At 29.4% G+C, this 12,601-nt stretch overlaps 1 long non-coding RNA gene across 1 annotated transcript in view; it reads right to left on the reverse strand.

Moving 5' to 3' along the window:
* The window catches only part of LOC107448990 (uncharacterized), a 63,746-nt gene that overhangs the window by 15,687 nt on the left and 35,458 nt on the right, over positions 1-12,601 (reverse strand). The window contains exon 2 of the long non-coding RNA XR_001584728.4: positions 9,294-9,359. This is a non-coding gene — a long non-coding RNA (uncharacterized LOC107448990). The remainder of the gene's footprint in view (positions 1-9,293; positions 9,360-12,601) is intronic.

Genomic DNA, 12,601 nt, shown 5'->3' on the forward strand with positions numbered 1-12,601 from the left:
TGTTCCCAAACATTTAATATTTATAGATTTTTTTATATTTATTTTATTCACTCAGTGCCAAACGTTAAAAAAATATGTATTCTTAATATTTTTATACGAAATGTACTTCTAATGTTGCTCAACTTGCAAACTATTGTAAAGAAATAACTGTTACTACAGATATCCTGCTGAAGCTATAGAAAATCTAAACTTCTATTCAAGGAGGTTTTTGTCCATAATATAAAAGTATGGGGAAATTCTGTTTCAATTTATAACATTTTAAGTTTTGCTCAACCTTCAAACTATTTCTGTAAAATAATTTGTTGTTGCAACACAATTTCGCTGCAGCTTGTGCTCTAAAACGTTTGTTTATTGCCGAGTCTCTAGTAACTTTTACAAAATAATAGAAGAACTTTGTTTTAACTTTTCATATTTCTATGATTTCAAATTTTGTACAATTTGGAAGCTATTGTTGTAAAATAATATGATGTTGCTGAGATTCCTTTTCAATTTAGGCACTAGCGCAGGGAATATGGGGTAAACATCTCCGAATTTTTTTTTCAAAGTTAATTTAAGTTACTACAACTGAAGTTATGTTACATCTCAAGTTTTTTTCTTTATTCGATGCAGCATTTTAAACTTCTTTTGTCAAAAAATCTTTAATTTTAAGAATACGTGAACAAAAGCACTTAATATACTCACTTATTTTTTTAGATACTAAATAAAACTTTACTTTAGAATAGTTAGATTAAATGCAATTATTTTTAGCAAAAGAAGATAGAGCGCATTTTTAACATAATCATTATGCTTTTTGAGAAGTTTATGCTAAATAAACGTGAGTACTAAATAATTGTTTTTAAATAATTCTTTAATATTTTTGAGTACTAAATAATTATTTTAAATAATTGTTTAGTACCTTTGAGCATTAAATTATAATTTTTAAATTATTGCTTAGCACTTTTGAGTACGAAATAATTATTTTGAAATAATTAAAGATCTAATCTAAATTCTCTCAATAATATTTTCATGAAAAATTTTATTTTATACATAGGTTGTACTTATGAAATAGAAATTAAATTTAAAATCAGCAAATAATTAAAAAATTGGGATAATTTACATAGCTATATTTCTAAACAGCGTTTTTTTTTTTTTTTTTGAAATTTTAAATTATTGCTTATTTTTATTATTATTATTATTATATTAAATTATTATTATTATTGCCTTTTCCTGATCTGAAAATTTGTCTAAATGCTGTCCTATTACTGTTTTTTTTAAACTGGCAATAATAGGTTATTTGGTTCTATTATTCCGAAAAAAAATTAAGAAATACTGCACCTCACAACATTTTTGAATAGAAATAGCCTAAATTTAAAAACATAGATCGCTAAATATACAAATTATTCTGAATGATTTGTTTATCCATAAGTAATTAATTGCATGTGATTTACGAAGAAAAATTTGTTTTCAGTCATTTATTGGATATAAAATTCAGTCTGAATTTTCGTGCTGTAATTTCAATGCTCGTTAATAATAAAGATATAAATAAAACACATTTAAATACTTATTTCTCTATTCTACTTTAACTTTCATTTTGACAAGTTTTTTTAACAGGTTTTTTGTTTCATTCTGCTATTTGCATTAAATATTTTTTTCCTTGAAATATGTTTGATCGTTTGCTTTAAAAAAAGCTATTAAATGACAGCAAAAAAACGCTTAGGTTTTTTTTTTATCATTTAAACAAAAATTCTTTTATTAAAGAATTTTTATTATTAACTCTTTTCACCTCCATCGCTCTTTGATATGTCCTTTTTTGCAAGCTTCACAAAAAAGAAACAGAAAAAAGGCCGGTTTTTCTGTATTCTATTAACGGAATCAAGTGTTCTGTCTCGAGTCACACTCAACATTTCAACATTCAAAAAGAGTGAATACAATTTCCAACAAGAAACGTATGATTGATTAATTTATTGCATCTTTTAACAAGAGAGTTACACAAATTATAAATAACCATAAATTACGACCACCTGGCACTCTGTATGAAAACCATATCACAATTCCACAGTATGAGTCATATCACAATAACTTCATTCAAAGAAATTGAAGGTATTTTACTTTTAGTATTTGGCAACACCAAAGGAAATAATAGTTTGAATAATTCCATTTAAGCTTTTTCGAAATCAAATCACTAAAGCTACAAGTACACTGTTATAAATTTTCGTAAAAAAAATTTAGCTAGCATTTCATTTAATTGTTTTTTAACCATAACTTTTTATTCAAACAAAAGAATCAAATAACTACAAAAAAGGTGATATTTAAACTGTTATCAGTGAGAAAAACTGTTTATTGACTGTTTTTACTTAAGGCTGTGTTTCAAAGGCATCGTCGTAATAGGAAATTATTCTTTTTTGCGAATAATGTATAAGTTTTATAGCTGCCGTGAGTTTGCAACTGTTGCTATTGACTGTTTTTACTTAAGGCTGTTTTTCGAAGGCATCGTCGTAATAGGAAATTATTCTTTTTTGCGAATAATGTATAAGTTTTATAGCTGCCGTGAGTTTTCAACTGTTGCTATTGACTGTTTTTACTTAAGGCTGTTTTTCGAAGGCATCGTCGTAATATGAAATGATTCTTTTTTGCGAATAATGTATAAGTTTTATAACTGCCGTGAGTTTGCAACTGTTGCTATTGACTGTTTTTACTTAAGGCTGTTTTTCGAAGGCATCGTCGTAATATGAAATGATTCTTTTTTGCGAATAATATATAAGTTTTATAACTGCCGTGAGTTTGCAACTGTTGCTATTGACTGTTTTTACTTAAGGCTGTTTTTCGAAGGTATCGTCGTAATATGAAATGATTCTTTTTTGCGAATAATGTATAAGTTTTATAACTGCCGTGAGTTTGCGACTGTTACTATTGACTGTTCTTACTTAAGGCTGTTTTTTGAAAGCATCGTCCTAACATGAAATGATGTTTTTTTGCGAGTAATGTATAAGTTTTATAACTGCCGTGACTTTGCAATTGTTACTCATGATTATTAGGTCAAGTTTAGCCTATTTAAAACCAACGCTGTCTCCGCTTATTTTGAAAATGGCGCAAAACGTCAATATGGAGAAAAGCCACAGTTTTTTGAAAATGAAAAGCGTTGGTGATCTAATTTTTTGACACCACCTCAAACTTCAGAACTGTTTTAGAGTTCAGACGGAGCAGTTATTTTAAAACTCCTCTCAAATTTGTTAATTTATATTATTAAACTTATTGTTTTCACAATGTGTGCTCTAAATTCTGGCTTAATGTACACTGTTAAAATTTTCATTCTCAAACTATGGTAAAATAACTGGCAGCTGCCTGTCCATCCGATAAACCGTAAAATTTACGGTAAAGAACATTTTTTTTCCTTTACGATTTTGAAACCATTTACAAGAAGTATGGTTTTAAAACTATACGTTTTTTTAACCATTTACAACTAGTATTTTTCAGAAACGTAAAAAAAAATAATAATTATTATTCAACTAGACACAGGATCTCGGCTTTTTGTAAAGTAATGGACATTGGAGAGTGCCGGATACTGGAAATTCTTCATGTGTTGAAGGGAGTGGTGGAAATATTGTGGTGTCAACACTAGGACTCGAACTCCAGTTCAGCCGGTCATGAGTTTGACAGATAAGGCCGCTCGGCTATGATATGTACCTAGTTGAAAGGAACTAAGTAGCTTCATTAGTTGGTTCTAGTTGGTGGAGTTAAAATTCTGGTTGTTTAACCGTATTAGGTGAAAGCAGTTAATAAACAGTTTTCCTCAAACTTAACAATTTGATTTCCATTTTATTTATGGTTATTTGACTGTTTTGATTAAATATGGTAAAATAACCATTCAACAAACTGTTATTTAACCATTTTTTCCGATAAATTTCTAACAGTGTACCAAAAGTCAACCTCTACAAATATTTAATATTCCATTTCATTATGACAAGTCAGCGTTTTTAAACTGGTTTTTGCTTCGTTCTGCTATTTGCATAAAGTAAATATTTTCTTGAGAATATATAGGTGATCATTTGCTTTCAAAAAATCACTTAAGTAATAAGAAAAAAAAGACACTGAAGTGAAATCAAACTTGAATTTTTTTCATTAAAGAATGTTTGTGATTCACTCTCTTCACCTCCATCACTCTTCGATATATCCTTTTTTGTAAGTTTCACAAAAAAGGATAAGTTTCACAAAAAGTAGCGCAAAACGTCAATATGGAGAAAAGCCGCAGTTTTTTTGAAAATGAAAAGCATTGGTGATCGAATTTTTTGACACTATCTCAAACTTCAGAACTGTTTTAGAGCTCAGACGGAGCTGTTATTTTAAAACTCTTCTCAAATTTGTCAATTTTTATTATTAAATTTATTGTTTTCACAATGTGTGCTCTAAATTCTGGCTTAATATACCAAATGCCAACTTTTACAAATATTTAATATTCTATTCTATTATAACAAGTCAGCATTTTTAAACAGGTTTCGTTCTGCTATTTGCATAGAGTAAATTTTTTCTTAAGAATACATAGGTGATCATTTGCTTTCAAAAAATCACTTAAGTAATAAAAAAAGACACTGAAGTGAAATCAAACTTGAATTTTTTTCATTAAAGAATGTTTGTGATTCACTCTTTTCACCTCCATCACTCTTCGATATATCCTTTTTTGTAAGTTTCACAAAAAAATGAGACGGAAAAAAAAAGGCCGGTCTCTCTGTCTTCTATTATCGCATTTGTTCTAGTGTGACTCAGAAACGCGCTGAAATGAAGTGTTCAGTCTCGAGTCACGTTGAACATTTCAATTTTATTTCGTCGTTTTTCAAAGAAGATGCCGAAAGACTTCCTTTTTTATTAAGAAACTACAATCCCTCCCTCCTTCTTTGCCCACATTCTTGAAAAATTTCTTAAAGAAAGAAAGTTAATGATACGTTGAGAGAAAATTCTGAGCAACGTGCGCTTTTTGTACCTAAGAAGGAAAAAAAACATTTTTTTTATGAGATATGAAGTTAAATTAAAACGCAGGTGGATATGCATCATTAATTGCATGTTAGACTGGAAAGTTAGCCACTGTATGAAAATATTAAATAAACTGTCCATGAATATAATTTCATTTCTTTGTGTAAAATGAAATTATAGGATTTAATAGAAAAAAATACGTAAAGGGAGATTGAAAAGGGAGATGACTGTAATTTTATTGAGTATAGATACCTGAAAAATAACTCTATCCCATAAAGCAATATAACCCCATACAGTTTTATACCCTTAAAGGAACTGTAGAAAACAGACGGGGTATATTCTTCTTGTATAAGGGTTTCTTAAACGATGTAAAAACCGGACTTTTGGACGGAAAAATTTTCTCTTAAGTTTTCTATAAAGAAAGATGAAAGGCTTGGGCTTTTATTGTTATATCTTTTTTTCTTTCTTTTTTTTTATTTTAAAGTCTCGTCCCTTCTAAGGATAAATTGTATGGTCTCCACGTTGAATTCATCGTGTTTTATATATCTATACTCTCATGGACAAAAAAAATTAGCACACCAAAAAGGAGTTGTCAAAATGAAAAGAAATTTTACATACGTTAGGACTACTTTGATATGAGTAAATGATTAGAAATAAGTAAATGATTAGAAATTAGTAAATGATAAGTAAATGATTGGAAAAACGGTAATCTTTAATTTTCTAATCATTTACCTATATCAAAGTAGTCATTACGTATGTGAAATTTCGTTTCATTTTGACGTTCATTTTCGTTTCATTTTATACAAGGGGTGATCAAATGAAAAGGTACGAAACGACATGGTGGGTACAAATGTAGACTTCATTCAAAATATACACCATAGGCCTGAGCACAACGATCCCACTGATGAACAAGCCGCAGGATTCCTTGTTCCCTGAATTCTTGTGGCCGTGACGAGACCCAGTCCTTTACAGCATCCTTGAGTACGTCGTCCGAGTTGAAGAGCTTCCCTTTCAGGTGTTTCTTCAGTGGACCAAACACATGGAAATCGCAGGGTGACATGTCCGGACTGTAGAGCGGATGGTCCAACGTCTCCCACTTGGACTTGGCCAGTTCCATGTGTGTGACTCTGGAGACGTGTGGACGGGTGTTATCATGGAGCAGAACCACACCCTCCGTGAGCAGACCCGGTCTTTTGTTCCTGATGGACCTGCGTAGGCATCAGAGTGTCTCACAGTACACATCGGAGTTGATGGTTTTTCTGTGCTCGAGGAAATCGGATAACACCTCGCTGCTCCTCAATCGTCGAATTTTGAAAAGCGAACGCCATCCTGTCCTCATACGGACTGTCGCATCATTTGGACGTTGCTTTTGATAAGAGCCTCTGCTCTTTCCTGCTCATGCGGGCACCCGCGCATGCTCCGATCTCAGTCAGAGACTCTAATCGCATCCCGAGATGTCTTGCTACGTTCTCCCATAGCGGAATATGCAAATATTTAACTGTTACGCTTTTACGTCGTTTCGAACCTTTTCATTTGATCACCCCTTGTATATATATATATATATATATATATATATATATATATATATATATATATATATATGATCTACCAATAAGTATTTGGACACGTGTGATTGAAAAGAAATAAAAGAAAAACAAACTTTATTCATAATCAATAGTTGGCAGAGCCTCCACGAGAGGCAATTACAGCGTGAACCCTCCGACGCATACTTTCCACAAGTCCTTGTGTGACGGCTAGTGGTATTTTCTTCCACTCGGCTTGGAGAAGACATGTAAGTTCCTTCACCGATTTTGAAAGGGTAGTACACCCCTTAATTCGGCGATCCAACTCTTCCCAGAGGTTCTCGATAGGGTTCAGGTCTGGGTTCTGTGCAGGCCAGTCCATTCAATTAACCCCATTGGCACCATACCAAACCTTGGTGACCCTCGCAACATGACAGCTGGCATTGCAGTCCTGGAAGTAACAGGGGTCCACCACGTAAAACTGCCACAACGTAGGAAGCACATTGTCATCCAAAATAGTGCGGTAGGCATCTTGCATGGGACTAATGCCAAAGTTGTTCCCAGCACGATATATATATATATATATATATATATATATATATATATATATATATATATATATATATATATATATATATATATATATATATATATATATATATATATATATATATATATATATATATATATATATATATATATATATATATATATATATATATATATATATATATATATATATATATATATATATATATATATATATATATATATATATATATATATATATATATATATATATATATATATATATATATATATATATATATATATATATATATATATATATATCTATATATCTATATATATCTATATCTATATATATATATATATATATATATATATATATATATATATATATATATATATATATATATATATATATATATATATATATATATATATATATATATATATATATATATATATACTGTAAGAAATTTCTCGAAAAAAAATTTTAAATAACAATTTACAGATTTTGCGGATGATGCACCTTTTAATCTGTAATTTTTTTGAAACGATGCAAACAATCGCCATCAGCTGAACCCTTCAATTTTGACTTTAAAAAACTGTAAACATACTAAATAAATTAGGTTTAAAAACGAATGATGATTTAAATTAGAGAATGATACAAAGAAAGAATCATATAAAAAGAATAATACAATAGTTTAGAAATAATATAATAGTTTCGTGTTATAGTTTAACTTAAAATTACGTAAACTTTAATTGCGATTTACTCTTAAATATGCTTTATTTGTTTAAGATTTAGGAAATAATTTCATTTCAAAGCTGTACTTCAGTTTCAGTTCAAAATTTATGCAAACATGCACAACGTTCTGAAATTTCGAAAGCAAGTATATTAAATTAGTTAACGTGTTTTGCGTAAAATTATAAGGTTATGTATTCCTTAAATTTCCTTTAATTGCGTTTCACACGAAAGATTTTAAACTGCAGTTGAAATGAAATGCACGAAAAAGGGAAACATTTTAAGCAATTTTTCGTTCAAAATAAATAAAATAAGTAAGATTCATAAGTTCTGTAAAGCTCTCTGGATCCATAAAATGTTTTTTTCCCTTTCATTCTGTAACTTAATTAGTCTGATTCTCTAATGACTGTTTCTTAATTAGTCTAGCCTCTGTCAGATAGTCTCTTCTATTTTGTGACACAATACTTCCCGGATGGAGTAATTTGACAATAACGTGTATACAAAAATCTGATGAATCAAGAAAATAGTGATAAACCTTTATTGCTGCAATGCCGTTTTAAATTTACTCATAAATTGAATATGTAGAGAAACATGCATGATCAATTGTATGATCAAACAAAATTATTTTTCATCAATAATGCAATTTTTTTTCATGTATTTGATTATTAAAGAATTAAGATACAATATTAAGTTCACGCAAATCGGTATAGTTTTTGAATAAAGTTTAGCATTCAAGAAAAATTTCAAACAAAACAATTTTGTAAGAAAAGTTTGTAAGTTCCAGAAAACGTGGAAGCTAAGCTTAACATATTTTTTACCAAAGCTAAGTAAAAGAAAAGCAAACTAAATTGCCTACATACACTGTTTTACCAAAACAGTATCTAACAATGTGTCATTTTCTTTCTTCCTTCAAAATAAAAATTGCAGTTTATGATAAAATTCAACTTTTTAAGTATTTTAAAAAAGAAAAAAATGAATAACATTATTTTATAACCTTAAAATCTGTTTTTAAACAGAATTTCCACTTTATTGATAAATGACACTCCTCTGGCAGATTATTTTCGGATAAAATACAATATTTACAAAAATTGTTGCAATTTTTTTCCCATTTGTATCTTTTTTTTACAAAACTCATATTTTATCATATTTTTTTTGAACTCATATCTATTTAAAAATAAATGATAAGCGTATATTTAAACAAAAAAAATGACGTAAAGTTAATTTTCTGTTGAAACAGATTAACAGATATGGATTAAAAATACAATAAAAAAATAATTCAAACATAGATTTACTTAGTATATGACTTTAGAAACCATACTTACGTAATTATAATTAATATTAGAAATTACTTAATAACTATCATTAGAAAGATGCAGTCATGGAAGGCTACTATAAACTGTCTTTTTTATAGATACCTTCAAATTTCAGCATATTACTTATAAAATAATGCACATTTTATTAAAAAATAATATGTTATATTTTATGAAAATTCAGAAATATTACTTTTATAAAATTTGACTGCTGGCACAATTTAGTACTTAAATAAATAAAACTTTTACCTGTAATAGACCAGTAGTTCCAGAGTTTTCATGTGCAAATTGGCAAGCATCCATCATCTGATAGATCTATTTATAACAGATTAAACAGTTAAAATAAGCAACATATGCCTGAAATCGACTTTTAAATTAAACATACATTCATGGTTGAAGCTGCAGTAGCTCAAGAGATATATTGCAAGCCTCCCAATGATCTGACCCAGGTTCGAATCCCAGCGATGACTGGTCGATACGAACTTTGCTCACGGACCCACTCTGACCATAGAGTTAGCGTAATATATCCTAAGTGGCAGACGGATTATGTGTCAATCCCCTGCAACCGAGCTAATCGTGGGAGATTATTCTTTCCATGTTACGCAAATGAGGTTTAGTTCCATCAAAAATTCCTCCAAGAACACTAGTTTATCCCAATGCTTAATCCAGAGCTGCGACGGCTATGGGGATAGAGCATTCACCTTCAATGAGGTGAACCAGGTTCGAATCCCAGCGAAGGCCGGTCGGTACGAATTCCGCATCTGGCTTGCATCGACCACAGTGCTGACGTTAAATATCCTCAGTGGTAGACGGATCATGAGTTAGAGTCCCCTTGCCATTAGGCTAATCGTGGTAAGTTTTCCTCTCCATGTGACGCAAATGCGGGTTAGTTCCATTAAAAAATCCTCAACGAAGGTAAATTTCTCCCATTACTTGATCCAAGAGTTTTCTTGTTTTCGGGATTATGTTCAAAATCGCAAGGCTTTGGAGCTGAATATTAGTAGTCATAAACCCGAAAAATTGGGTCGGCTGTTCAACGACGATTATAAAATAAAATAAAATGCTTAATCCAGGAGTTCCCTTGTCTACTGAGTTTGGTTCAACAAGGCTACGGACTTGATCATTGATAGTAGTAAACCCATAAATATGTCGGCTGTTCATAGCCAGTATCAAATATAGCCAGTTCAAATATTATTTTACTAATGTATAAGTCAATCAAAAATCGTGCCTTTTTCTTTAGATTTCGGGAGGAAATAAATGTGAAAAAGTAATTCTTTTGCACAAACATTTTTCTTTTTAAAAACAGTATAAATAATCTACAGTGTAAACATTATCATATACTTATTCTTACTAAAAGATAATTATTATTGGACAAACTCTGAGGGGATAATCTTATGAATACTATTACATGTTTTAAATTTAATTTCCTTTTATTCTTGGAAATATTTCTAGATTACTTTCTGTGTGTCATTTATTAAATTCGACCAGTTTTAACTGGAAAAAATTGGACAAGAAGCATGTTTTGTTTGAAGTCTTTTCCTCGCTATTTTTTTTAAAATTTATTTCACAGATTTATCACTCTAATCCGCTTCAGGGTATAGACTAACGGCCTTTTCATCAAAAATTTGAAGCAATATTTTTCAGTTCTATTGAAAGATATCATTCAGCCACAGAATTCAATGAGATGTGGAACTTGATACAATTTTTTAATGTTCTCTTAAGTCGAGTTTTTCTTCATTTCTTTAAGAAGAAAGAAAGAAATAACTTGTCTTTTAATTAAAAATAAATCTGTCTGAATAATCTTTTCAAAAATTTTATATTTTTTAGTTTTAGTATTTGGAAGCGAAATAAAATAAGTTTTTCTATCGACATGAATATTATTCATATCGATAGAATATTGTTCATATCGATAGAAGATATCGACATGAATATTATTCAGATATCATTCAGCCACAGAATTCAATAAGATGTGGAACTTGATACAATTTTTTAATGTTCTCATAAGTCGAGTTTTTTTATTTCTTTAAGAAGAAAAAAAGAAATAACTTGTCTTTTAATTAAAAGTAAATCTGTCTGAATAATCTTTTAAAAATTTTATATTTTTCAGTTTTAATATTTGGAAGCGAAATAAAATAAGGTTTTCTATCGACATGAACATTATTCATATCGATAGAATATTATTCATATCGATAGAAGATATCGACTTTATTATTCAGATATCATTCAGCCACAGAATTCAAGGAGATGCGGAACTTGATACAATTTTTTAATGTTTTCATAAGTCGAGTTTTTTTTATTTCTTTAAGAAGAAAGAAAGAAAGAACTTGTCTTTTAATTAAAAATAAATCTGTCTGAATAATTTGTTAAAAATTTGTTTCAGTATTTGAAAGCAAAATAAAATAAGTTTTTCTATCGACATGAATATATATTCAAGTTATAAAATTTGAAAAGATGCTTGGTCGATCATAGCCGTAATTTATTTGAAATTTCAAGTTATATATTGAATCAAAATATAAACATTCTATTTAATCTAAATTAACCAGGAAAGTCTAGACTAGGGATTTCTAACTAACATGAGGTCGGGGGCTGCAATTAAAAGCACCAGTCAAATGCTGGCCCGTATAGGCCATATAATTTTATAATATAGGCCCGTATAGGCCCGTATAATTTTATATAGGACTCTTTTATGTTTGAAGGAACGTTAAATATTACTGTCAGCTTTTTATCAAGTTGTACAAAACAAAAGTATTGAATTACAAATTAAAATAAGTAGATTTTTAAAAATATTTAATTGCATATTAAAAAATTCTGGCAACAATAACTTTAATGTGCACCTATGCATCAAACAATTAACGTGAAACAGATATCAAATTGTTAAGATATAAAACTTAAAAGTATTTAAAACCCATATAGATTTTCTACGAAAATTGTCCGCAAAAAAATGACAACTAGTATATTTTGGCTCGCGGGTCACAAAAAAAAAGCTTCGCGAGCCAGATGAGGTCCGCTGGCCGCCAGTTGGAAACCCCTGGACTAGACTATTATTTGCGAAATCTTCAACGCTATCAAATATTGTAAACATACTTCCAGAGAATTTGATTTTTTTTTGAAAAAGAGAATAGTGTAAATTTTAAGCATTATGTGAAGAAATGGTACTGTTGGGTAAGAAAAATTCCCATTTTCGAAAAATGTGTAAATTAAGTAATTTTTCTTTTTACTAAAAATAAAATAAAATATTAAGAGTTGCAAATGCCTTGAACGAGAAAAAATATTTTTATTTTTCTAATTATATAGCCTCAAAACACTATAACGATGTTTACTTTGTTAATCGAAGTGAGAAAAATGCATTTAGTCGAAAGAAATTTTATAAAGCCTTACAATAGGGCTTAAAAAAATTGTTTGCAGTCACAAGTTTCTGAAAATCACTTTTTAATTATTTTTTTCTGTTGTTCAAAATTCACTAACGTCTTCTATTATGCAGAAGCTAAAGAAAGTATAGAGCCGGAGGCTTTTCTTGAGTTTTATTAATAATTTAAGGAAAACATATTTTTAAAGTT

This window comes from Parasteatoda tepidariorum, chromosome 11 (assembly GCF_982258835.1).
Source record: "Parasteatoda tepidariorum strain Cologne lab strain chromosome 11, Ptep-v5.0, whole genome shotgun sequence".
NCBI classification, from domain to species: Eukaryota; Metazoa; Arthropoda; class Arachnida; order Araneae; family Theridiidae; genus Parasteatoda; species Parasteatoda tepidariorum.